At 45.1% G+C, this 27,624-nt stretch overlaps 1 pseudogene; it reads right to left on the bottom strand.

Moving 5' to 3' along the window:
• Positions 1-2,697: 2,697 nt before the first annotated feature.
• Positions 2,698-27,624, bottom strand: part of LOC147722251 (uncharacterized) — a 74,364-nt pseudogene continuing 49,437 nt past the window's right edge.

Here is a 27,624-nt window from a genome sequence, read left to right as displayed (position 1 = left end):
CATTTTCATGACATTGTGAGGTGTCTATCAGGGCTTGGTGATTTGGCCTTTTTCAGCATTCTGGAGAGTCTGCATAATTACTGTTTCCGTAAATTCAGCTGAGAAACTTAATTTTTCCTATTTATTCCACTGATTAGACTGACATTTTAGAACAAAAACCATCAACCATTTGCAGATCATTGATAGGCGGTTCAGAATATGATGATACAAAGTGGGTTTACAAATGCCTCTTTAACTGCTTCCTCAAATACCCAGTTCTCGACAGAATATTGAGTGAATCCAATTTATGTTTAACTTGATTCATGGCTACCTAGCTTTTTCTTACTTTATTTCTCACTGAATCTGCCCATTTTCTCTTGCTGACAGATAGGTTCCTATGTTTGTTACATCTTCAAAAAGGGATTTTGACACAAAAAATTGTAAATTCTTGAGAATAAGTTATAACTCTCTAAATAAAAGGGATGGCCTAGAATAGTTAACACAGTTTTACCATAGAGGTATATAAATATGAATTTTACAGTATAGACCGTCCACTTCAGCTTAGGTCACAAAGTTTCATTTTTTAATGTATCCATCAATATTCATCTTTGCTAATTCGACCTTTCTTGTGTAAGGTAAAACCATACATGCTTGCAAATGTAGTGCATTAATTACTTAAGGTCTTATTATGAGTTTGGCGATTCGTGGACCACTGTACGAGAGGTGGAGATCCGACCGCAGTGAGTTGAGCAATCCGCCGTACGAGTTTGGCGGATTGGCTTTCTCAACATCGCAGGCAAACACTCCCTGCCACTGCTCTACCTTCTCGACCACCTACAAAACCCAGTCTGTTGCAGACCAAATTGGTGGTGAGTCATAGAACTACCTGTTGCCATTGACTCCGCTGCAAAACAATGCACCGCCATGGACCAAGCAAGGAGGTGGCGTCCTTCAGTCATTTACACATATAGAGGGACCCTATCTGGGATTGTTTCATTACAATCAACAAAAATACATCAGTAGGATGCCCTCCTGGGCCAAATCATTGGTACTACATAGGAACACTGTGCACAAATGAACATGTGATGTGTGCAGTATTTTGTGTTCAACAACGCCACCTCCCCAACAATATCACACCTATTAATATCTGTCACACCTAACGTTTTCCTTTTCTCACTTGTCTGCCATGTTCCTACTGATCTTCACTAGTCATACAGTTTACCATTTCTCAAGTGTTGGGAAATTGACATTGGAGTGACTACAACTACCATGAGGCCTTGTGACTGCAACTCTGGCCAAGATGCTACACTCCTTTTGACCCTTCTCACTTTTCTCCCATGAAACTACTGAAGTTCACTTGTCATGCAGCTTACCATTACTCAAGTGTTTGGAAACTGACATTGAAGTGACTAAAACTACAATGAGGGCTTGTGATTGCACATCTAACCAAGATGTTACATTACTATTGCCCCTTCTCACGTGTCTCCCATGTCACTACTGAAGTTCATTAGTCATGCAGCTTACCATTACTCAAGTGTAGGGAAACTGGCATTGAAGTGACTACAAGTAGCATGGGGCCTTGCAACTGCAGCTCTAACTAAGATGATAGACTCTTTTTGCTCCTTTTCACTTGTCTCCCATGTCACTACTGGTCTACACTAGTCCTGCAGCTTACCATTACTCAAGTGTTGCTAAAGTGATATTGAAGTGACTACAACTACCATGAGGCCTTGTCGCTCCAACTACAACCAAGATGTTATAATGAATGTGACACACTCACATTGCACACATGCCAGGACCTATTTTGATGTCATTGACACATCTCTATGGATGTGTCATTAATGGGAAACACAGCTTCTGTACTACAACTCTGTATTGACTCTCACACATCACCAACATGAAAAGACAGTGTCAGTCAATGGGATTACATAGAATCAGCATGAGAAACATTCTAAGGGCACAATGGAAACACTCTCTGCAGGATAGAAATGCCTCTATCAGGTAGAACTCTACAAGGCTGGGGTCCTGGAGCACACTACATTTCACACCCGTCTTACATAGTCCATGTGCACTGGACCTGGGAACTGAAAAATATCAGGGACAACCAATAGCATAACCAAGTGCAATGCATGTGTAGGAAATGGTTAAGTGCCGCCTATGAAAGCAAACACAGCACTAACAGCATGTGGCACACACCTAGATGTTGTAAATTTTCGCAAGTGATTATGTTATTACTGATTCAGAATTACTGTCATGTCTTATTTGCTACGTTTCTGACATCATGTCAGCGTATGATTTGAACAATGAAATAAAGATGTTCTCAGCACAGACACTTGTATGTATGCGTTGTTGTGGCATGGTAGTGATCCTGAGTTATACATTGTTTACATACAGCATATCCATGCTTCCAAAAGTCCCTAGTTTTGATATTGCAAAGTTCACTTGGTAGTGCATTCACATTGTTATATGTGAGAATTACAACAGGAGACAATGCTTTGGTATGTATTTTTTTAATGCAGTGAACAAGGCCAAAGATAAAATAACATAAAATTCAACAGTGCAAACAAAAAGTGAAGTCTTCAATCATGGTGGATGAAACCATTGCAGTATAGTCCAAATGGTCAACAGTCCGGAGTCTAACATACTCCTCCCATCAGAAAATGAAAAGTGGGCAGAACTAGTCCAGCAAAGTGAATGTGTAGCAACCACAGGAGGAAATTAGGGTTGAGATCTCTTACTGGCAGTGGTGGTTGAGTTGCCATCCTGAGCTCCTCGGTTTTTCCATGGACGTCCCCTCTTTTTTGCCAGAGGGGGCCTCTGGAGCTGCTGAGACAGGGGAGCTTGCAGGTGTATCATCCTCTGGCAGAGCCTCCCTTCTTGGGGCTGCGGCAGATGTGGATGGTGGGGATGTACTTGGACCACAGGAAGGGGTAGATACAGTTGGAAAAGCCCTGCAGAGGGTTGTCTGAAAATCCTGCAGCACCCCAACCAGGGAGTCCCCCTCAGTATGGATGCTGGCCACCTCAGTGTGGTTTCCAGCCACCTCAGTGTGGATATCGACCACCTCAGTGTGGATGTCAGTATCCTCCTGGTATGTGTTCCTTTGCAGCTCCTTCATTTCATGGATATCAGCCAATACCTGATTCATGACACTTTGGGAGTCCTGTAGATGCCCAAGACTTGGGTGATTGCAGCCTGGTTGACTATGGCCTTGGTGGGCTCACTCTGCTGGCCCACAGTTACCCTCCCACAATGCCTACCCCCACAGCCCTGTGCCCTTGATGCAGGCTGCACCCTCCCACTAGGTCCTGGTTCCTCCGTGAATGGGATGTTGTGGGATAGACGGGCGGAAACAGAGATAGGAGGATTAATATGCTTCTCAATTCTTGCTTCTTTATTCACAGAATGACTTTCACACAGGAACTGTTTAATGTATTTTCCTGGATTGCTTATTTTCTCTGTTTGACACTCTTTTTACTTTTTCTTTTCTTTTTCACGTCATTTTTCTCCAGACGGAAATCCCCAGGAGGCTTTAAAGAAGATAAAAGGACCGTGAGTATCTTGAGGTTTGTATGGTCTGACTAGGGCTGAGATAGTGTCCTTCACCACACCAAAAATTTCAAGAATGGGATTTTACACACTCTCTAGGGATCGGTAGGAAGTGAGAAGTACTGGAGGAAAGAGGGTCTTGCCCTTGTCCTTTTTCCACAGTTTTGTAGTAAAATAAATAGCGGTGAAAATCTCCAAACAAATGCTAATTCACTTGAGGAGTCAAAAAAGCAAAAAACAAACAACGTATAGGAAGAAAATAAAATGATTCATAATGGCTGATTCACTAAGGTCCCCTATCTGCCTTATATTACTCATCAATCGGTTTCCTGGGGCTTTACCCCACAAGTTGTCTGGCAGTACCAAGTAAAGCAAAGGAGGAAAAATCACTAAAATAGAAATAATATGCCTGCTTTTAGTTTTAAACAAAATCTGCCCTTCGTATTGGGCCACCAGTAACATGTTTGTAACACTATTTGGCAACAATGTCAAAAATCTGTGACAGCATCTTGGAGTCTTCCAACCCCGTTCCCACAGTGTGTGACCCCGCTTCAACAGTGTCTGTTCCCAACCCTGCTCCCACAATGTGCATCACCATTGGTAAAAAAGAAAATGTCCCTTATCACTCACTACCCGTGTCACAACTCTCCTGAGTTGCGGTGGCAACTGCACTTCTCCTCGGGTGAATCCACCAGTCATCACTCCACTAAGTCTTCCTCTGGTTCTCCATCGCTCCACCGGTCGGCACTTCTATTGGGCTTCCCTTTTCGGCGTTCTCCAGCTCCTTGTTGCTCTACATCTTGACCCTCCCCACAAACTATTACTGGTTCGGTGTGAGGACCTTTTCTTATCCTTGTGGGATCCTGGATTAACCTTCTCATGGGTAGGCTCCTGCTCCTTTCTGTATGGGAGAGACTGGAAGAAATTGTTTAACCCTCTCTTTCTCTTTTATTTTCCAGGTTTGTGATGTTCTCTGCATACTCTGCATTTTCCCGTGGAACACTGGATTTACCCCTGGTAAGTAGTGGGCTGCAAGGGAGTCTGTGTCGGGCCCTCTCTCACAGGTGTTGTTAGAAGTAGAAAAATCCAGGGCTGGGATTCATAAGATGGTACTGACGGCGCGAGGAGCATAGGTTGGGGGGGCAGTGGTTGGCTGTCATGTTTCAGCGGTGGTGGGAGGTGTTGTAGTGGGCACAGTGAGTTCCACTGTTGGCATCTACCCAGGCTGACCAGATGGGCCAGGACCGTCATCCATGTCCACCTCTTCAGGGACATAACTGAGGGCTTTTTCCTTGGATGGAGAGGAACTCTGTTCGGTTTCCAACTTATGTGCAGATGCAGTAGTGGATCGACCGTGTGAGAGATAGAGAACATTGTTAATGGTGGAAGTAAGGTATCTACATCCAAGTTGTTTGTGTCAAGGTAACTGGGGACCTCAAATGGAACAAAATAGTTAGAGATTAATATTGCCATCTATTTGTGTGGAGTTGAACTTGGGTATTAGACATTTGTTGACATTCAATAGATGTAGTAGTTTTCATCACCATGTGAAGATATGTGGCATTTTGGCTTTAGGGATAGACATGACATCTCCAAAGCTCTGTTACGAACACAATTTTGTCCTAACATGTGTATTGTTCTATTCCAAGGCCTAGTTTTGTTCATCATGTGAGAAGTCAAAGTCAAGGGGTCACCTGGCACAGTTAACCAGCTGAGTTTCCTTCATGGCTCACATATTTAGAGGTGCACCGTTGTTATGGTATCACTCATGACATCAAAAGTTTCAGTTGATGGGTCCAGGACACCATCAAGCAGAGTATTCAGGCACATATCTGAGTGGAATTTAATCAAAAAGAGACTAGCTGAGGTAGGGGGAGGGGTTTATTTAAACAGAATTCTAGTTTAAAGGTATTAGTGACTCAATTTTGTTTTGTCAGAAGGTTGTGGCACCTGGTAGGTGTGCTCATGAAGCCCTCACCCACCAACCTAGTTGGTGGCATGCTTCATCATCGGGCCCACCCAGTGACACCTAACGTGTCCCGGGTGTGCTACGACGCCTGGTGACAGCGGAGCAGGTATATCACTGTGTGTGCGGTGAAGGATGTTTAGAATGTGAGTTAAAACGGCTTGGCGGGGGTCCCAGTACCCGAAGGTAGAGCAGACTTTATTACCTGGGCCTCTGTCAGCGGTTAAAAATAAGGCAGGTGGACGTTAGAGGCGAGTTACGACCTCCCACGTCCTTGGTAGGTCAACATGTTTCAGCCAGTGCCTTATGAATATGCTGGCTTTCTTCAGGACAATTAAAAAGTGTGTGTAATTAAAACTAGTGGACGTGTGATACAGACTATGTGTCTACACGCCCTAGAGAGGGGGGATTCCCTTCTCAAGACCACCTGTACATGTAACAAGTACGGACAGGGACAAAACATACAAGGAAAGAAAGAGTCACTTAAAAGGTATACATGAGAGCTCATGACAGCCGACTTAATAGCGTGGGGGTGCGGGCTATAAGCGGCTAAGGTGTAATGGTACTGGTGGTACCATTAGTGTGAGAATCGCACTAGAACATCGTATGTGGGGTGGTTTAAAACAGCAGTGCCACAACCTTCTGACAAAACAAAATTGAGTCACAAATACCTTTAAACTAGAATTCTGTTTAAATAAACCCCTCCCCCTACCTCAGCTAGTCTCTTTTTTATTAAATTATATATAAAACGGGGATACGGGCTAGCTATCTGGTCCTCTCTCTCCCTCTTGATACACGACTATATATCTGAGTGGAACATTGTCGGTAAATTGCACAGCTGATGATGAGTAGACATCATTAGTAACATGGGAAAAAAGTGAGAGGGGCAAAAGGAGTCTAGAATCTTTGAGTCAACTTTAATAGTGACATGGCAGACAAGTGAAAAGGGGGAAAAGGAGTCTAGCATCTTGGTTAGAGTTGCAGTCACAGGGCCTCATGGTAGTTGTAGTCCTTTCAATGTTTCTTTAGCAACACTTGATCAATGGTAACCTGTATAATAAGTTTACGTCAGAGGTGACATGAGAGACAACTGAGAAGAGACAAAAGGAATGTAGCATCTTGGTTATAGTTGGAGTGACAAGGCATCATGGTAGTTGAATTCAATTAAATGACACTTCCCCAACACTTGAGTAATGGTACCTGCATGACTAGTAAACTTCAGCAGTGACATGGTAGACAAGTGAGAATGGGCAAAAGGAGTCTAGCATCTTGATTAGAGTTGTAGTCACAAGGCATCATGGTAGTTGTAGTCATTTCAGTATCATATTTGCAACACTTGACAAACAATCAGTATACCATAGCTGTTGGCAACAATCATTTGGGGTGGACCACACATGTACATTTTCACACATATCATGGGTCCTGGGTCCTGAATCGATATGTTGATGCTAAAGCACTTCAAGAGAGAATTGCAACATGTAGCATGTCATGGAGTTGGATACACAGGGTCTTATATGCGACAATGCACATTGCCACAGACAAACAAACATCTTAGATACTTTGTTGTACTTAGGAAAATAGATAGAGAACAGAATATCAAAAGCAAAGTCGAGAGCAAAAAGGACATTGTGGCAATTATTGCACTGTAACTTACAAGATTCAACCCCCCCTCGCCATTTCCTATCAGGCCCATGCAGGATGACAAGACCTTCTCCTCCCAAGGTAAGAGTTGTAATGGTTCACTGGGAGGAATACTGACAGTCCTTGAAGCCTCCAGGTGGTGGCTGTTGTACATGGTAAGTACCAACACCTCTTCCTAATGCCGCCCTGTGTGCGCAGTGTCGTACCAACAGCCTTCACTCTGTTGACTATCCCGTCCCACTTTTAGATTTTCCTAGTGAGAGGAGTCTGCTGGACTTGGGACCGAAACATGTGTGGCTCTACTCTAATGATTTCATTCAACATCACTGTCAACTCTTGCTCAGTGAAGCATGTTTTTTTCTTCCCAGGCATGGGGATAACAAAAATATGAGTGAGTACATGATTGACAAACAAACAAGTGATAGAGGCAAGAAAGGTGAAAAAATAATATTACAGATGGTGGACAGTGCTAAATGGGAAGATGAAAAAAGGGTGCCTTTTCAAAAAATGCTGAAAATGCCTTTCTGTCTGTCTTGCTGTGCTGCATTCTGGAAGCAAACGATTATGGTAAGGGATGGAATGGGTTTTATAGTGTGATTTGCAGATGTGTCTATTTGCCAAAGAACATTTTTGGTACATACCATGGTGGTCAACTGCCATTGGATAACCGCTGTAGGTTGGGCACAGCTCCAGGATGCAGTTCTAAGGCTGTCGGACTGCCAAACTGATAATGAGCCTCTTACTCTTAGCGAGACAGAAGCTCCTCTTCCTAACCTATCTACTTTTAAAGTTAAGAGCGAAGGTTGGTAAGCATTTCTAACAGGTATTATTGTGCCTACAAAAGTGCCCTTTTCAGTAGCAATTGCGGTTACAGGCCAAATTAACCTTAAGAAGACTGGATTAGTGATTTGGGAGATGAATCTTCTGAAATATCATATCTGTTCCAATTCTTGTAGCCTGATTTTTATGGTTGTGTAGTAAGCCATTAACATTCCGAGATACTTTGAAATAAATGTCCCTGTGCAATTATGTCATAAACTATATCAGGTATTTATCTTAGGTTCTTTCCTTCTCACCAATATTCCTTTATCTTTTAACACCTAATGCCTAATCACACAGACTCACACATTGAACCTAATAAATTAGGAGCCAAAAGGGATCTCCATCTTTGCATGTCCCTCCATCCCTGCGAGCTTTTTAGGTCAGCTGGCACATGGTACATACTGATTAGAAATATTCCAACCCAAACTACACACTCTACATCCACAAAGCTCATAACTATTAATAGTCAGCATTTCCAACTTTCCAGGCCCAGTCTCCAAAAAAGCTACTACTTTTTCTGTGAGGGAGGCAAGGAGTTTCTCTGGTTTGAAAGCTAGGAAACAAATGTTTGGGGTGCTGCTGACCAGGACAATCATTCTTGATGTATGTCATAGAAAATCTTCTATCCACAGGCTTTGAACTAAGAGATATACTGTCATACATCCAAGGGAGGTTGATTGCTGTTCTCCGAGATATTAGGGTCAAATAATATGTAAAAGTATTTAATTTGCAAGTAGTTCGAAGAATCCGTGTAACCAATGATTAAGTCAGAAAGGTCAATTAATGCTTTTGGATGCTGATGAAGCTTAACGAGAGTCAATAAAGGTTCCAGGTCAATCCTAGAATCCTAATCGCAGGATTTAAGTCTCTGAAATTGTCACACTATAACTGAATTACAATTGGTTTTAAGGCTGTGTTTATCTCAGTCTGCACTGAATAAAGTGACTGTTATGTTGTTTTTAAGTGAAAAGTCTCCAAACTAAATTCTAGAATTTCCTTTCTTTTTTCTTATTGTTTAAAACATTTGAATATGAAATTAAATGGTAACATGGAAACCCCTAAACTAAGCACTGATCTTCTAATTAGGGTCCTCTATCTCTGTGCATTGTTTTTCCTGCACTTAAAATCTACATCTGATGACAGACAGGTGAGAATTAATCTCAGACTGCTTCATTTTTGCTTTAATGCCACTGTATCTACTATATCTTGCAACTGTATGTGGACTTACATTATTTTGGCTCTGAAGATCTCATTTTCCATCTCCTTGACAAGATCAGATGAAAGAAGTACTGACTCTATGGTGGACATTACAGATAATAAGTTTAGTTACCAAACTGAAAAATATAACATAGCATGCTTTTGTGTCTATTAAATTATCAGATGCTTTGGTGCTGTCCTCCATGAACTTCAATGATTCATCATGTGTGGATCCACCCAACTGTAGTGGCTCACACATGGAAGACTTTCTTCCATTGTACTCATAGTGTTTATGAATGATTCTGTTTCCAAATGCAGAGAAGTTGTAGACAGGATTTGTTTCCCTTCATATTTCTGCATAACCCCATCCTTAATGTCTCTATGCCCCATATTTTAAATTGCCACAGGGTTTGTTGAGTAAGGATGCAAGGGTAATGCCAGTTAAACTTTGTGGATACATGATAGTGGATATCTACTATAGTTGAAATACCATGGAATTTATCAGTAAATCTCCCTGTCTTCACCCAACCCAACCCAACAATCACTCTATACATCAAACCCACACCCACATCATTCATATTGTTATGATGCCTAGGCTGGTATCTGATTGCACCGTGAAAAGGGCAATTAGGTTTAGCATCTCTGCTGTGTTACATCATTTTTCATTCAGCATGTCTCGAAATGAAACTGTTAAAAATGGGTATCCCAAAACATCACTGAAAAGGAGCTTTAAAATCACCACTGAGCGAGCTAAGGCCCAAATGAACTAATAGATGCTGGATACAGAAGCTGTAGAGTTTTGGTGACTGTAAGTGACATCATGACTCTTTTATTCATTTTGGTTGCTGTAAGAAATGTGGTTATTGGTTGGGAGAGCCTCACTCAAGAAACAACTGCAATCCCTGTCAGGGTGAACCATGAATTAACCTTTGCCTAACCCACTAGTTGCTTTACACAAAAGCAGTCAGGCGTAAGTTAGAAGCAACATGTAAAGTATTTATGCAGCACACAAACAATAACAAAGTCAAAACACAACACAAGAAAATTCCCAAACCAATTGGAAAATATAAAGTAAATTTGACAAATAAAATGCTACCAGACCAACAAGAATCCAATCAGTAGAACCAGATATTTAAATGTAAGAAATTTTAGTGAAAGAGCACCTAAAAGCGCTAAAACCCATTCATGGTCATCGGTTTGTGCTTGATCGGGGGAAGTCTCAAGTGGAGCGCGGGTCGAATACAGGGACCAGGTAAGTCCTGCTGAAAAGTTACCTTCAAAGTCTGGCATGAAGAGTTCCATTCATATTGAGGAGGCTGCACGGAGGAGTCTGACCATGAAGGATAGTCATTGATTAGCGCTTATGACCATTTGAATATCGTGGACGGTCATCACCACAAAGATCTGGTCAATCATCATGGAGGCTCATTTGTGCAGCTTTGTGTTGACGTTCAGCACAGGCTTTTGTTGCTGTAGTGAGAAGTGCAGTCATTGCATTGCTGGTCATTACTGACGGTCGCTGTTGATGCAAAGAGCATGTCTCACCAGAGCTACACGTTGGCTGGCAATACAGGTAGCAGAGTCTTGGCATGGACAGCCCTGTTTTTTGTCGCAAGGAGCTCTGACTTTGGGATTTTCTGCTTTTATTGAGGAGTAGTGCACTCTGATGCCAGCCCAAGGTCCAGGACCTGGGGGGGTGGCACCTCTTGGGAATCAGGAACTCACTACAGCAGAGGCCAGCAGGGTTCAGACAGGTCCAAGCCGATCATGGGGCACCAGATCAGCTGGGCAGTTGCAGGGAGGCCTCCCAAGATTGTTCTGTCCCTGTAGCACACACAGGATTTTCAGCTTTTCTTGAGCAGGAGTGCACTCTGATGCCAGCCCAGTGTCTGGGACCTGGGACGGCACCTCTTGGGAATCAGGAACTCACTACTGCAGAGGCCAGCAGATCCAAGCAGATCCAGGTGCAACAGGTCAGCTGGGCAGTTGCATTGAGGCCTCTGAAGCTTGTTGTATCCCTGTAGCACACACAGGAGGTCAGACAACTGACAATTTGAATCACTCTGGTTAGTGTGGAAATGAAGGTCAGGTCCAGTCTTTCATCTAAGGCAGCAAAGCAGTCCTTCAAGCAGCAGGGCAGTCCTCTGGCAGCAAGGCAGCCCTTCTTCTTTAACTTCCACAGGTCTAGGAGTATTCTGAAGAGTAGCTGTAGAAGCCCAACATTTATAGCTGGTGCCAGCATTTGTATGGGAGGACTCTCACATCTGGTTCTGGAAAGCAGAAGTAGTAGTATGAGCTTTATTCGATATATAAAATATCATAATAGTGTATACAGTTTGATAAAAAAAAGGTAAAGAATTAAATATTATACAGCAATTTTAAGATACAGCATGCATCATACTACATTTTACACTTCTAATTTACATATAAAAATCCATTAATTTAAAAACAAAATTAAGACAATTAGACATAGGCCATTTTATAAGCTAAAACACTATAGCAAAAATGTAGCAGCAGTTAAATTGACCATATAGCACTCTAGACCCAAGCTCTATTCTCATAGGTGGCGGAACTGATAGAGCATACCGCCTTTTTTGCCAAGATCTTATTTCTTATCAGCCAGCAGCCTAAAAACTTGGCCACCCTGCAGATCAGTGACAATGAAGATGTATCTGTAAACAAAATGCGGAGTGCAGCACGATGGTTCATTGGGCCAATCAATTGGCAGAACGGTTTGAGCCACTTGGCTCTAGCCGATCTATAGGCTGGGCAGGTGAATAAAAGGTGCGCAGTTGACTCATTATGGTAATCGCAACCTGGGCAAGGCATGGGTGTCGAATGAAGCCCTTTCCAAGAGGCAGTTACACTGTTAATTGAAAGAGTCCCTAATCTTAACTTCAAAGACAGTGCTCTTTCCCTAGGCACCTGTATGAAGTCCAGATAGCGTTCCAGTCTACAGATCAATTTATGTTCGAAAACCCCTCGGTAAGTTTCCCCATTTTGGGGCTCAAAATATTGTTTGTCTGGACCCAATCCCAATAAACTCGTTTGAGATCTTGCTTTGTCGGGAGGACCTGGCTAACCCAGGCCTCCCTGAGGCCTATGTCTATTAAAAGCAGTCAGAGGTCTGTTATCCATTTAATCCTGTTCCCCGTGTCAGCTAATATCAATAAATCCAGGGCTGCAGCATAATTGGACAAACTCTTCCCTTTCCCCTGTCAAGGCGCCAAACTGTCTGACGTCACAAAAGACTGGGCTAGTCTGGTGTGAAATTCATTTCTGTGTGCAGAAAGCAAAGCTCTTTAAAGTGTAAGCGGGGCTAGGTACAGCTCCTCCTAGTCAGCCTGCAAGAATGGCGGATCCTGTCCACACCTAAGCCCCCTTTGTGTTACTGACTGAAAGCGCCACACAAGCCCCAACAGCAGAGCCATTTACAGTCATGACTCAGAGCACTGGCAGAAGGCACTAATGGTTAGGACAAGAAAATGCCACGTTTCTAAAAGTGGCCTTTTCAGAATTGTAATTTAAAATCTGACTTTACAGTTAAAGAGGATTTAAAATTAAAATTCATCTGAGTGCAAACAGCATATCTCTATCTGCTCCCAATCCAAAATTATCACCTATTGAATGTTATAAGGTAACCCCGTGTTAGTCAATGGGAGAGATGGGCCTAACAACAGTGAAAAATGACTTTAGGAGTTTTTGACTGCCAGGATACGTAAAACTAAAGTTCACAAGTCCTAGTTTTGAAATGCAATGTACCCGGCCCCTTGAGCATCTAGAGTCTACCTAAGGGGCTACCTATAAGTATCAAAAAGGAAGGAAGCAAAAAGGTTTACTTTATTAGGTTGAAATTGCAGTTTAAAACTTCACTACAGGCTGTAGTACCAGATCTGAGACAGGTTTACAAGCCCACCTCATTGGGTGGCACAGTTAGTGCTGCAGGCCCACTAGTAATGAGCTAAAAAGGGAATCACTTATGTAAAGGAAATATTTTATATATTCTACTTTAGTTGCTTGTCCCAAAAGGTAAACATGTAGAATTAAATATAACTAGGTTAAATACACAATTTGTGATAAAGTAATTTTCTCTAAAGATGAGAGAAAGAAAAAGGAAATAGGCACGTACTAGAAGGAGTTTAGAAAAATGTATTTGTATTCAATGGATAAAGTTGCACAGGGTACAAGTCATGAAATTCCATAATTACATTGATCTTGTAAAACACTATTGAATAGTTACACCAATCAACAATTAATGTCTAAGAAGTCCACTCTAGAAAAGACTAGTACACACACAAGATGAAATAATTTGATGATAAAGATCCAGTTGTAGTATTTGGATAGAGTAGGACTTGGCGTCGACGTTTCAGCCTCATATCTACAAAGTCTACAAGATCATCCTCAGGACAATAAGATTTAAGGAAATGTAACAAAGACCCCATATGATCTCAAATGTTTTTAAATACTGTAAAATGTAAATTAAATATTACAGTATGCACCAAGGTAATAGTTTATGGATGCAGTTCTGTTTTAAAACCACTTGCTCAATTTGTTTATTTTTTCAGTAATTCTTTTGGCAGAAATAATCCATCATTCATTTGCGATACTACCTCTGTTATCAATCTCATTGAACACTTTCCATTTGATCCATGTAACACTATATTGCCCACTATGGACACAAATATTCCTCAGTCAGAAGTCTTAATGATCATCTCTGATTTACTTGAAACCAGAACTCGTCCTCATCCAGTACCAACTTCCTTCATCTTGGAATTTGTTGATCTGCCTCTTAGCTGTCAGTTTTTTCATCTGAAAATATTAATGGAGTAGCTATGGGCACAGTTATTGCCTCCAATATGGCTAATTTCTATGTGGCGTATTTTGATTCCAAATGCATCTTTGTTAGCTCTAATCCCTTTCAATCTCAAATCACTAAATTGCCGAGATGCATAGTTGATGAATTAATGATTTGGCATGGCAACATTGATCAGTAACTCATTTCCATTCATGGTTCAACCTGCTTAATTCTAACCTTCAATTTACATTAGAGTTTACCTCTACCAAACTCAATTTTGTGGGTATCACAATCAAAGCTGAGGAGAATCACTCTTACAGATTTAAAAAAGACCCAAAGATTCTAGGCTGATGAGTATTTTCACATTTGGTACCCTATCAAATGAAATAAAAAAAATAGTCCACAAGCATTGGCATTTGTTAAATGATGACTCGATTTTTTCATGAGAAGCCTATGTTTGCGTTCCAAAGAAGTTCTATTCTGAAGGATAGATAAGTTAGAGCTTATACTGAACCCAAGAAAAACACTCTACTCCAAAGTCTAAAATTACCTCCTATTGTAGGACATTTCCATTGTGGAAATTGCACAGCATGTGAAACATGTAAAGTAGTTAAAAACTTCTCAGTAAATGGATTTCATTTCACAATTAGGGACTTTTCAAACTGCAACACTTCTATTGTCATTTATTGCATCAAGTATCACTGTGATCTTTTATACACTGGAACAACCACACAAACAATATGGAAGAGGATTTTACAGCAGCAATCATGTATTAGATGCAAAACTGAACATTCCCCCCTTGTGGAATATTTCACCAAATATCACCATCAGCCAGGGATATACCATGGTGGGTTACTGATCTGATTAAACCAAGTGTCAGACCTGTCAACACTGAAACTCAATGAACTATACATAAAAACAAATGGATTTGGAAAATGAACATTGTTAACTGCAGCCACCTTGTAAAATATGATTGTTTTGCATTTGTGACCATTTGTATCAGAACATCTTTTCCAACTGTCTATTTCTAATTAGGACAACATTTCATTTTCACTATCATTACAGCCTGTCTTATATCAATTATTTTTCTTTCACTATATAATCTGTATGGTCATCTTTATTTAATGAGTTTGACTGCTCAGTGTGTTTTTTTGTTCTATGGTGCTGATTGCTATTCTTGCCTAATGTCACTGTTAATTACTTCTCATAAGAATGTATCATGTTTGATCCGGTTGCATTCTCAAGAACGAGTCATGTAAGTAATTGTCATAAATGAATATTTATGTCTGTAGGTATCCAGCTGAGTCACTTGCTCTTACTTAAAATAATTGCTTCAATCACTATCTGAGAGTTACAATGGTGATCTCTATTTAATACAGGTTGAACTATACAACATGTTCGCCTTATGTTGTGGAATTCAATCTATTCCTAAGATTACTGTTAATTGTATCTCAAATAATTAATTGTGTTTAATTATTAGAATATGAACATGTTTTGACCTGTTGCATTTTAACTGAATGATACACGGAGGAAATCATTTAAAATGAACTTGTAATATTGTAAATATCTTGGTGACTCATTTGTGCATAATACCACCTCTTGCCGTCTTGACACTTTAACCTTTTAATAATCCATCATGGTTTTGATAAATATTCCTAACTCTACTACATTTTAAAGCATGTCAATATGGCCGCCATGGGGACTCTTGAAACCATTGTGTTTATATGGAGACATTCTGTTAAGTCATGCATCCTCATTCAATATGGCCATCTTAATTTAGGCTTGAGCCTGATGTAAAGCACACATAAATATGAAATCACATGTGTGCTCCTTTTCATTTGAAATCATTGTATTTATATGGAGACATTCTGTTAAGTTATGCACCCTCACTCAATATGGCCACCTTAATTCATTGCTCTAGCCTATTTGAGCCCAACAACAAGCATGCATAAATACAGAAACACCTTCTGTGGTCAGTTTCATTGAAATCACAGATACAAGATGTGGCGCACATTTATTCATTCCACCAGGGTAAACATATAATGTTTTTTTCACATATAATTGTTTTTCAACATACTGATGTGAAATGAGTAGTTCCTGATTTTATTTGTTTTTTTACTTTTTCCAGTTCATTTCAAGGTCTACTGAATTAATCTGTAGAAATATGTAAGCTTTTCATCACTATCGACTGTCACATAATTCAGTGGTCATAGAGTAATTTTGAATATGCATTTCTTAGGTTACAGCCTTTCTGAATTATTTGTCATTGCTGACCAAGAGTATTGTGATCCTTTCTCCGTGAAGTAAGTCCTTTTGGTGCCCTTGGTTTATAACAACTCTTTATAGCATTCATGTAATCATTTTTTCCCAGGGTGTACTTGAGCACTTTCACTTTTCTTTCATTCTTAGTACATTGAATTTTCACATGTTTGAAGCATAGGTTGTGTTAAATTAAATAACTTGACGCATACTGTACTATTTCATTTTACAACCATTTTAATACATTTTAGTACATTAGGGTCTTTGTTACATTTCCTAAAATCTGGTTGTCCTGAGGATGGTCTCGCCGATTACATACCTGAGACTTAAACTTTGACACCAAGTCCTACTCTATCCAAATATAACTACTGGCTCTACGTCATCAAATTGTTTATTAATTTGTAGAGTGAACTTCTCAGACATTAATCTTTAATTTGTGTAATTATTCAAAATAGTTTTACAAGATTATTGTTGTTATGGAACTCCATAATTTGTACCCTGTGCAACTTTATCAATTGAATACAAATACGCTTTTTCTAATCTACTTTTACTATGCGCTTCTTTCCATTTTCTTTTTCTTTAATTTTTTGAGAAAGTTACTTTATCCCAAATTTTGTATTAAACCTAGTTATGTTTGATTGTATATCGTTACATTTTGGGACAAACAACTCAATTAAAATATATAAAATCCTCCTTTTACATGAGTGATTCCCTTAGTAGTTCATTACCATTCAATATAGATTTTACTCATAATCAGGGCTGGACTGAGAACCGAAACCGGCCCTGGGAAACTGCTTGGTCGCCCCCCCTGGTGGGGCTGAGGGGGTGCAGCCGGGCTGTTTGAAAAGACTGGTTTTGGCCGATTTTGTTACTGGGGGAGGATATTGCAGGCCATTGTTAACAAAAACAACCCCCAGTGCCCAAAACCGGCCCCCACCATGGCGACCACCGTTGAATACAGCTGGTGCCCGCTATGGCCAGTCTGGCCCTGCTCATAATCGCAAGGGTCAGTTTGGTTGCCCTCTTCTTTAATGCAGGCCCACTAGTAGCAGTTAATTTACAGCCACTTGATATATGTAGTGCCATTGCTAGGTACATATCTATCAATTAGTTAAAAAAGAGAGAACTTAAGCACTTAAGCATTGATTAGCAGTGATAAAGTGCACTGAGCACTAATTCCAACCATAACAAATTCAGCAAAGCAGGAGGAGTAAAGGTAAAATGTTTTGGGGAATATGGGGGCGCTAGAGGGCGCACTGCAGAATGGCCGCACTGTCGTGAGGCTCCTGCTGCCCGGAGCTATTATCCGCCTAGGGATCCTGCTTACCATCACTGCGCCCTGATCTGACCCTATAGATCTGCTGGGATACCGACTGGCCACCCACGGTCCAACTCCTGGTCCATTCGGAGGTTGCTGGCCGAAGTTACGAGGGGTCCAAGTTTCCCCAACTTGCGCTCTGGATGTCGGGTGCTCCTTAGCCCGGTGTCACTTTCCACGCTAGCCCGCGGCTTCGCACGTGGGGTGTAGGCCCTGCTCTACCTCTCTCCACCGGGCTTGCTAGCTGGCCGGGCATGCTGCTGAGTGCTCCCCTGTCCTGGAACTGGTTTTTCGGCTTCTACCTCTGCCTGCCCAGGAACTATTCATTACGGAGACACAACGGATCATCGTCTGGGCGCCTGGAGAGCGAACCCTTTGGCCTGAGAGTGGAGACGGCCATTTTTTTTTCTCTGGGAGTGGCGGGGCGTCCATGCCTGCTCGTGCCCCCGTTTTTTGGCGTTTGGTCGAGTGATTGGGTAGACCTGCAGTCTAACTCTTCTTGACTTTTGTGCCCCGCCGTGCTACTAGCGCTTTATCATGGGGAAACCGGACACTAAACAGTCTAAGTTATCCTTTGACTCGGGGGTGGCTGGGAGGGGAACGCGACTGCTCCAGGAGGCCGGGACTTCGCGGTCTCCCCCCTGCCTGTCGCTGATACTGTGCCGCAGCCACAAACCCCGGACTTTCACCAGATGATGCAGGAGATGAGGCAAGGGTTTGCCACGACCAACTATCGTCGCGCATGGATGCGGTGGTCCAGAAGCTAGACGTGCACGAGGAACGCCTGACAACGGCGGAACAGCGCATCTCAGACCACGACGATACTGCTGCCACTCATACCACGCAGTTGGCGAGGATGGATAATATATTGCGGGTGATTGCCGCTAAGAATGAGGAGTTGGAGGCGAGGAGTAGGCGCAATAACGTTCGTATAGTAGGTGTGCCGGAGTCAACGAATGTGGGGAAGATGGAAACTTATGTGGAGAGACTCCTGGTAGGCGCCATTGGTGCAGATGCCTTCTCGTCCCAGTTCATCGTCGAGAGAGCGCACCGATCACTGGGGCCTCGGCCGGCCTCTGGGGCCGCACCGCGCCCCATCATTGCACGTCTTCTAAACTATCGCGATCGGGACGCTGCCCTCCAAGCTGCCCGCACTAATCGGGCCCTCTCCTTTGAAGGGGTGTCCTTCACCATGTACCCCGATTTCACGCCGATGGTGCAGGACCAGCGTCGTAAGTTCCTAGGGGTGAAAAAGAAACTTCGGGAACTGCAGGTAGACTATGCTTTGCTTTACCCTGCCAAGCTTAGAGTGACGCATCGGGCTAAGCAGCACTTTTTCACTAACCCACAGCATGCTGAGGACTTTGCAAAGCGCCTCAAGCGCGATCGAGCGGCTGCAGATCGAGGAGGCGATCGAGACCCTGAGGGCGAACATTCGGCGGATGAGGAGGAGGTCGCCTGATTGGGGTGACCTTGTTCTTTTTTTATTGAGACATTATTGGCGTGTGTCTTGTGCATTGACTTCCTTGACTGCGTCGGAGGCCTCGCTGCCACCTGCTTTTGTGGCGGGGGCTTTGCCTTGACTGTTTGCAACTGTATGTTTGAGTGGCGGTTCTTGGGGTCGGTATGGGACCGCAGGTTGGTGCTATTTGTTTTCGCGCTCTGGGCACCCACCCCCCCGCGCTGCGCCTGGGGCCGTATGGGACTCGTTGGTTCGGACACTGGCGTGGTGTGTGGGAGTGGTGCCGTGCACCTCTAGAGGGTTCCCCGGAGGGTGTACCCCACTTGTACCTTTGGTTTGGATTCTAGTCCTTTGTTGGTTGACTGGATGTGCGTTAGGGAATGGGGGGGGTGGGGGTTTGCATGGCCTGATAGTTGGGGTTTCATCAGGTGGGAGGTTGGGGTGGGGATGATGCAGACGACACGTGCTCGCCCAGGTCTCATGGGCCGTTGCGTTGTTTGCTATTGCTGTCTGTGTGAGCAGGCGTGGCTCCGTGTCCGTTGCTTCGGCTGGTCCTTTTTCATTTTGGATGGCATTAGTCCTGGGGCCCTTGCCTTCGTCCGCTTTGAGCCTGAGAGACGTGACCGCTATTTCCGGCGGCCGCATGGTGGTGAGCGCGCTACACGAGGGGCGCGTGTGCGAGTTGTGGGCCGGATGAGCTGTGTTTGCTGCGTGCTGCGCGATGTGTTTCCTGGGTGCCTGTTGCACGGATGGTGCTGCTGGGGGGGAGTTGTTGAAGTTCTGGTTGCTTGGTTTGGAGATGGCTGGGATGTGTGTGGAGTGTATGTGGAGGGACGACTGCGTCCTGGGTTGGTGTCCTGCTGCTGGCTGCCGCTGGGAGTCGGACATGCCGCCCTTGCTCATTGGGTCCTATGGGGCCCTGAATATGGCTCATGTCTACTGTCACTATAGACAAGATATCAATTTTGTCCTGGAATGTACGGGGTCTTAATGATGCCAGGAAGTGTCGTAATGTGATCCAGTATTTGGACAGGCATGCTATTCATGTAGCCCTCCTCCAGGAGACGCATCTGCGACCTGGATCTTCCCCCGGCTTTGGTGGGCGGTGGGCTGCGGCCAGGATGTTTGCTTCATACTCCTCGTATGCTCGCGGGGTTGTTATCCTTGTTAAAAGATAACGCTCGCATTTCAAGAACTGGGATCTATGGGAGACCCTGAGGGACGCTATGTGCTACTGTGGGGGCGGCTTGGGCAGATCACTGTGCTGTTTGTTAATTGCTATGCTCCCAATGTTGATACACCAACCTTCTTCATTACATTGTGGGGCCATGTGCTTGCTGTTGATGCCACTCACATTGTGTGGGGGGGGATTTCAATTTTGCATTTCATGCTCAGTTGGATAGGTCGGACGGGAGTCCTCAGTACAATGTGCAAGCTAGAGAAGTTTTGCGTGGGATTGTGGAGGAGGCTGGGCTGATTGACAGCTGGAGGTATTCTCACCCTGCCACTAGGGAGGGCACTCATTACACTGCACATGCGCGCTCATGGGCGAGGCTGGACTATGTTTTCCTCTCCAGGGGCTTGGTGGCTGGCCTGCGGGAGGTGGTGCATCTTGCTCGTACGTATTCTGATCACTGCCCGGTGAAGGTTGTCCTATCTGTTCCCGGGCTGCACAGGCCGCGCCCGCCTTGGCGCCTTTTTTCAACTGCCTTGCTTGATCCTGTGTTCAGGGCGGAGCTTGGCGAGGAAGTGGAGGCGTTCTTCCCCAGAAACAAGGGCTCTGTCGACAGTGTCGAGGTTATATGGGAGGCGTTCAAGGTTACGATTCGGGGAGTCACTATCTCTAAAAGTTGTGGAATGCTTAAATTGATTGTTCAAACTCTCGAGGGCTTGGAGGGAGACTTGCATGACTTAGAACGCAGGATGCAGGCTGGCTCTGATCCCGATCTTTTGAGCCAGTTCCGCACCAAGCTTTCCGAGTATGAGGAGGAGGCTGCCAGGGAGGCTAAGCATAGGGGGAAGTATTGGACGGCGAGGAGGTATTGTGAGGGGGAGAGGCCCGGTAAAGTCCTTGCTGCACTTACTAGACATCAAAGGCATGGGTCGGACGTGCTGGAATTGGTTTTGCCGGGTGGCACTCGCTGTCGGGACACTGTGGAGATTCAGCGTACCTTTATGGACCATTACGCACAACTGTACACGACGCAGCAGTCTGGGGAGACACGATATGGCGGATTTCTGGATGAGTTGGCACTTTGTTGGTTGTCGGATGACCATCGGGCGTTCTTGGGTAGGCCCCTAGAGGTGGAAGAGGTCAGGAATGCCATCATGTCTCTGAATAATGGGAAGGCCACTGGTCTGGATGGCCTTCCTGCTGAATTCTATAAGTGTTATGTGGACATTATGGCCCCCGTTCTCCGCGAGGTTTTGGAGGAATCCCTGGAGGAGGGGCGTCTGCCGTGTTCCATGCGGGAGGTCGCTGCTCAAGCCAGGAAAGGATCCCCTGGATGTGGGTTCCTATAGGCCCCTCTCATTGCTCAATTGCGATGTCAAAATACTCGCGAAGGTCCTGGCGGTGAGACTTGCTGAGCTCATGCCTGTTATTGTTCTGCCCGATCAGTCGGGGTTTGTGCCTGGTCGTGCTACTTCCCACAATCTTCGTACCTTGTTTTCCCTTATTTCGACCATTGCTCCTGATATCCCGGTCGCCGCCATCTTCCTTGATGCCACTAAGGCGTTTGACTCCGTCGAATGGGGCTATCTTATTGATGTACTTTGTCGGATGGGCTTTCCTCGGATCTTTATTTCGTGGGTTAAGCTCTTATATACTGATCCGATGGCGAGGGTGATGGTGAATGGGGTGCTATCCCCCCCGTTCCCTCTTACTAGGGGGACTCGTCAGGGATGCCCCCTCTCGCCCCTCCTATTTGCCATTGCTATTGAGCCTCTGGCCTGCAGGATTCGTCAGTTACACCAGCAGAGCGCCTTCAATTGTCTTCAACGTCAGGTCGGGATCTCTTTGTACGCGGACGATGTCACGCTCTATGTAAAAGATCCTGAGAACAACCTTAATGCGCTCTTGCGAGAGTTGATTGCTTTTGGGGGTGTCTCGGGTGTCCACATCAACTGGCGGAAGTCCCAACTCTTCCCCCTTACTGCGGCTGTGGGTAGATTTCCTCTGGATTACCCTTTGGAGTGGTGCAATTCGGAGCTGCGGTACCTCGGCATTGTTGTGTCATTGGACAGGGAAGAAACGATCAGACTTAATTATGGTGTGGCCATTACTAAACTGGCAGATGAAGTCACTAGATGGATGTCCTTGCCTCTCTCCATGGCCGGTCGGGCGTCGCTTAACAAGATGGTTGTTTTGCCCCGATTTCTGTACCTATTTCAAAACCTTCCGTATCTCCCTGGTGCTTATTTTTTTCGCAGACTTCGCTCTGAGCTCACTCGATTGTTTTGGGGGGGCAAACAGCCGCGGGTGGCCTGGGCTACCCTTACGCTACCCTATTCTGATGGAGGATTTGACGTCCCTGAATTTGAGCTTTACTATCTTAGCGCTCAAACGCATTACGCTTATCACTGGATGCGCCCCACGCCGTTTATGCCCCAGATAGCGACTGAACATTGGGTTGCCCATCCGCTCCCACTGGAGGGGTTGGTATTGGGCAAGGTGTCAGATGTGGACACGCCAAAAACGACGGTGACCTGCACGGTGGATGCCTGGAAACGGGTGGTGCGGCTATTGGGCGTCTCCTTTCTTTATTCGCCAGCTCTCCCTCTATCCTATCATCCTGATTTGTCTCTGTTCCTGGAAACGGGGTTTCAACGATTGTGTAGGCGGCTAGGTATTCTTACGTGAGGTGACATGTTTCATGAAGGTGCCTTTCGTACCCAGGCTCATTTCTTTGGAGCTGCTGTCTGCTCCCCTTTGGAGCTGTTTTACTATGTTCGTCTGAGGCAGGGCATGCGTGCCTTGCTGCCGGATTTCCCTTCGGAGCCGGAGGTCACCCTCCCTCTCCATGTGCTGCTGGTTTCAGATGGGCGTCACCTGGTGTCGAAATTGTACGGTGCTATTCGCCGACAGCGCTCTGTCCCGACCAGTCGGGTGCGAGAGCAGTGGGTTGTTGAGCTGGGGGTCCCTATTACTGACGAGCAATGGAAGTATTGCTGTGGACTTACTGCCAATGTTTCTTCCAGTTGCCGCCTAAAAATCATCCATTACAAATTTATCCAGAGGTACTATTACACCCCGGCGAGGTAACTTCGGTTTCACTTAGCGGAGGATGACAGATGCGCTAGGTGCCGAGCAGAAGGTGCCGACTTTCTGCATTTGGCTTGGAGTTGTGCGGGGGTCCTGGAATACTGGACTCAGGTCCATGCGGCCCTGCAGGTTATGGCGGAGGATGGAGTGGCGTTTGACCCCTTAGTGATGTTGCTGGGTTATTCTAGGGACGTGCCTGCCCCCCATCGTAGATTTGTTGACGTGGCCTTGCTTCTGGCCAAACGCAGGGTGGCATGTTGCTGGGGTCGTGGCAGGGTACCGCGCTTCCAGGATTGGTTGAACGATCTCATATACTGTCAGGACCAATATAATGTCTATTCTGAACTGATGCCCGTGAGGTGTAGGCCCAAGGACTTTTGGAGCCCGCTACAGGTGTACCTCCTCACTAGAGCTGTGCAGGACTCTGATTCTGAACATGAGGACCGAGTAGGGGTTGGTTAACACCAGCACGGGGGGTTGAGATATCATTCTACATTCGCTGATCCTCGGGTGTTGGGGGGGGCGGCTGAACTGCATCCTTCTTCTGCGAGATTAAGGGGGCTGTACTTCCCTCTACGTCACTCAGGTGGTGGAGATAGAGATCGAACTCCTGTCTGATGTCAGTTTGCAAGAGGGGGGGGGCCTGTTGGAATATATCATGCATGGAATATGCTTGTGTCAGCTGGCACAGGCATACTCTCCCTCTTACTTGGGTTGACCTTCTCTCTGTTTCTCCTTTGTTTTATTTTGCGTTGACAGAACATACCCATGCTGTAACATCTCATCAGTTTACCTGTGCGCCCTGGGTTATCACTCTCCTAAACGCTGTGTGCATTCATCCATTACTGTCTGTACTGATTGATATGCTACTCTGTACTCCGGACTTTTTTGATTACTTCATTGTACTGTAATAGCCATTTATGACTGTATGTATCATGTATGCACTTCCTTTTTCCTTGCTTATCTCCAAATAAAGGTTAAAAAAAAAATGTTTTGGGGAATACAAAGCTAAGGATGTCAAGTCTAACAGTTGCTATTTTTATTCATTTTATGTTACCTGACCCTTCCCCATTGAATCAGCTATCAAATCAATTCTAGAATGGTGACAACAGGGGACTATTGGGTCAATGCTGCATCTGCAACTACATGGAGAAAAAAGAATGCTTGGCCTTAAGATCATGATTCAAGGGTTACCTCTATAAGGTGAATACTTCACATCTAAGGTGTATTTGAAGGGAACATTTTGCAATGATCCCACAATGTGTTCTGAAACAGCTTCATCAGATTACAATAATAATAATGATATTAGTATTAGTAATACTAATACTACTGCTACTATCACTACTACTACAACGACTATTAATAATAACGATGATGTAATTTATTATACTTCACATCCACAAAAGCATTCGTTATTAAAAACAAATACAATTAAACATACAGTTAGGAAAACACAACAACCGTAAAAAATATAATTATGAAAGATTCTATAATAAATATTAAAACCACAATCCCCTAACTTATTACAGTGAAAAATAGCATACCAGCCAAGATAGTTCTCTTTTAATAGAATTAACCCAATGCTAGTAGTTATTCATATACAGACCATATTGAAAACTCGTTAGCGGCAGGTTATTTACGTTCTGTGTGTCGAACAGCCGCGAGCCGTCCAACGCCACAGTCCTCATGTACATAGGACGACTCCCGGCCGTCCTCGCACATGGCAAAGTAAATTCCTCCGATGCGGACACCTGAGAGATTTCCTTTCAATCAAAACACCTCCTGGAGCTGGGGAAGAGCATCCCCAGCTCCTGAGGGTGTTCTGATTGTTTTCACTGAAATAATGATTGGCACGCCCGTCGCACAAACTCAGTTTTAGTTTCTTCTGCCTCAGTGCTCAGGGTCTATTTCAGCCACCTGAGCACTAAGGCAGGTGGGAGAGGTATCATTGGAAAGGGGAGAATCTATCTTTTCTATTGGTACCCCTCCCTAGTCGATCCCTGCTTGGCGATCGCCTCAGAATGGTGATCCCCGAACAGGGATCCACCCACTAGACACCAGGGAGGGGGCACGGCCCTTTGGGCAAGAGCTTTTGCTTCCCCCATGGGAGAGAGAAGGGGCAATAGCCCCTAATCTGCCCCCGGGGGCATAAACCACTCTAGGCACCAGGTTTGTTTTTATTTTACGGCTGTAGGGGCTGCCCAAAATGGGCATGCCAATGCCCCCTCAAAAAATCCACAGTCTTTCTGCCCCCCCTGTGAGGCAGATGAGGGCAATAGCCCCAAATCTGCCCCGGGGGGCAGAACGCACACTAGGCACCAGGGATTTTTTTATGTGTATAGGGTGGGGCTGCCCAAAATCGGCATGCCAATGCCCCCACCAACCCAAATATTCCACAGCATTTTTGCCCCCCCCAGGAGGCAGATGGCGCAATAACCCCTTATCTGCCCCCGGGGGGGGGGGGGCAGAAAGCAACCAGGCTCAAGGGATTGTTTTTTTTTATAAGTAGGGACTGCCCAAAATGGGCACCCCCAAAAACATTGCCACAGTCTTTCTGCCTCCCCCAGGAGGCAGATGAGGACAATAGCGTCTGATCTGCCCACTAGGCACCAGGGATTGTGCTGTTTCTCCATACATAGGGCTGGGGGCTACCCAGAATGGGCATGCCAATGCCCCCACCCCCAAAACAATAAACATGGTCTTTCTGCCCCCGGGGGGCAGATGGGGGCAATAGTCCCTTATCTGCCCCACCAGAGGGGTAGAAAGCCCACTAAGCACCAGAGATTATGTTTTTTTATACATAGTGCTGTGGGCTACCCAGAATGGGCATGCCAATGCCCCCTCCCCCCAAAAAATGAACACAATCTTAATGCCTCCCCCAGGAGGCAGATGGGGCAATAATCCCTGATCTGTCCCTCAGGGGGACAAAAAGCCCACTAAGCACCAGGAATTATATTGTTTTTTTCACACGTAGGGGTGGGGGATGACAAGAATGACCATGCTAATGCCCCACCACCAAAATAGTATTTCTGCCCCCGGAAAGCAGATCGGGGCAATAGCCCCTTATCTGCCCAGCTGGGGGCCAGAAACCCCACTAGGCAAAAGGGAGATGTTTATGGGCATGTCAGGGAGAAGCCCCATAGGCAAGGGTCTTTTTTTGAGGCACACATTTCGGTTGTTTCAGTGATATCAAGCAGGGGCAGAAAACCACTAGAAACCAAGGAGAGGTTGTGTGTGTGTGTGTGAACTGGAGTTAAGTTGTCAGTCTGCATGTACTGACCTTTGGCTGGCATTTTGCTGGTTGTCTGTGTGGACCTGAACTTGGCTAATGGTGTGTATGGACTTGTGCTTGATGACGCAGTGTGTAGATTGGCGCTTGGTTGGTGGTGTGCGTAAAGTGGCGCTTAGCTGGTGGTGTACATGGACCAGTGCTTGGCTGACTGTGTGCATGGATGGTGCTTGGCTGCAGGGCCGGACAGGCCATAGCGGGCACCAGGAGCCTCCCCGGTGGGCCGGAGGGGTTGGGGCCCGTTTTGTGGCCATGGGAGCTGGTGTTGACACTGGGGGCCGATTGTGCAGCAGTGCTGCAATATCGCCCCCCAGTAACAAAAGCAAGAGCGGTGCATTTTACTGGCACGGTCCCCCCTGCCAGGGCAGGTCAAGCAGCAATCTGCCAGGGCTGGTTGCTGTTCTCAGTCTGGCCCTGCTTGGCAGGCAGTGTGCAGGGTTGATGCTTGGCTGGTGGAGTGCATGGGTGGTGCATGGCTGGTGGTGTGCGTGGATAGTGCTTGGCTGACTGTGCATGGATGGCATTTGGCTGGCAGTGTACGTGGATGGCGCTTGGCTGACAGTGTGCATGGATACGATTGGCTGGTTGTGTGTGTGAATGGCGCTTGGCTGGCGGTTTGCGCAAATGGCGCTTGGCTGGTGGTGTGCTTGGATGGTAGTGTGTGTGTCCTGACTCTGCTGGCGGTTTGGCTTGTGAGGATCCCCCAGCATTTTCTTACCCAGAATCCCCTGCAAACCTCAAATTTACTTACAAAGTCACATTTTCCTCACATTTCTGTGTGGGTAAGTTCTAGAATCACCATGCAGGCACAAATGTCCTACACCCAGCATTCTCCTTGGGGTGTTTTGAGGACGTAGCCTTCTCTATAACACGCCCATCCTTCACGATTCTAATCCTGGCCTTGGGACCCTGGAATAAATATATCTGATAGGGCACCCATGAGCCAGTTTTAATCACTTTCTTTGCTGCACTTTTTCTACCACTGTCTCCATTCGCTGGTTGTAGCACACACAGTCACCAATTTGATTTATTTCTATGTTGTTTGTCTTCCCCCTCCCTATGCTCCATCCTGTGCGTGGCTGC

The sequence above is a fragment of the Lissotriton vulgaris genome, chromosome 4_1 (genome assembly GCF_964263255.1).
Source record: "Lissotriton vulgaris chromosome 4_1, aLisVul1.2, whole genome shotgun sequence".
NCBI lineage: Eukaryota > Metazoa > Chordata > Amphibia > Caudata > Salamandridae > Lissotriton > Lissotriton vulgaris.
The sequence above is the reverse complement of the archived record's forward strand: the minus strand, read 5'-3'. Positions and strand labels throughout refer to the sequence as shown.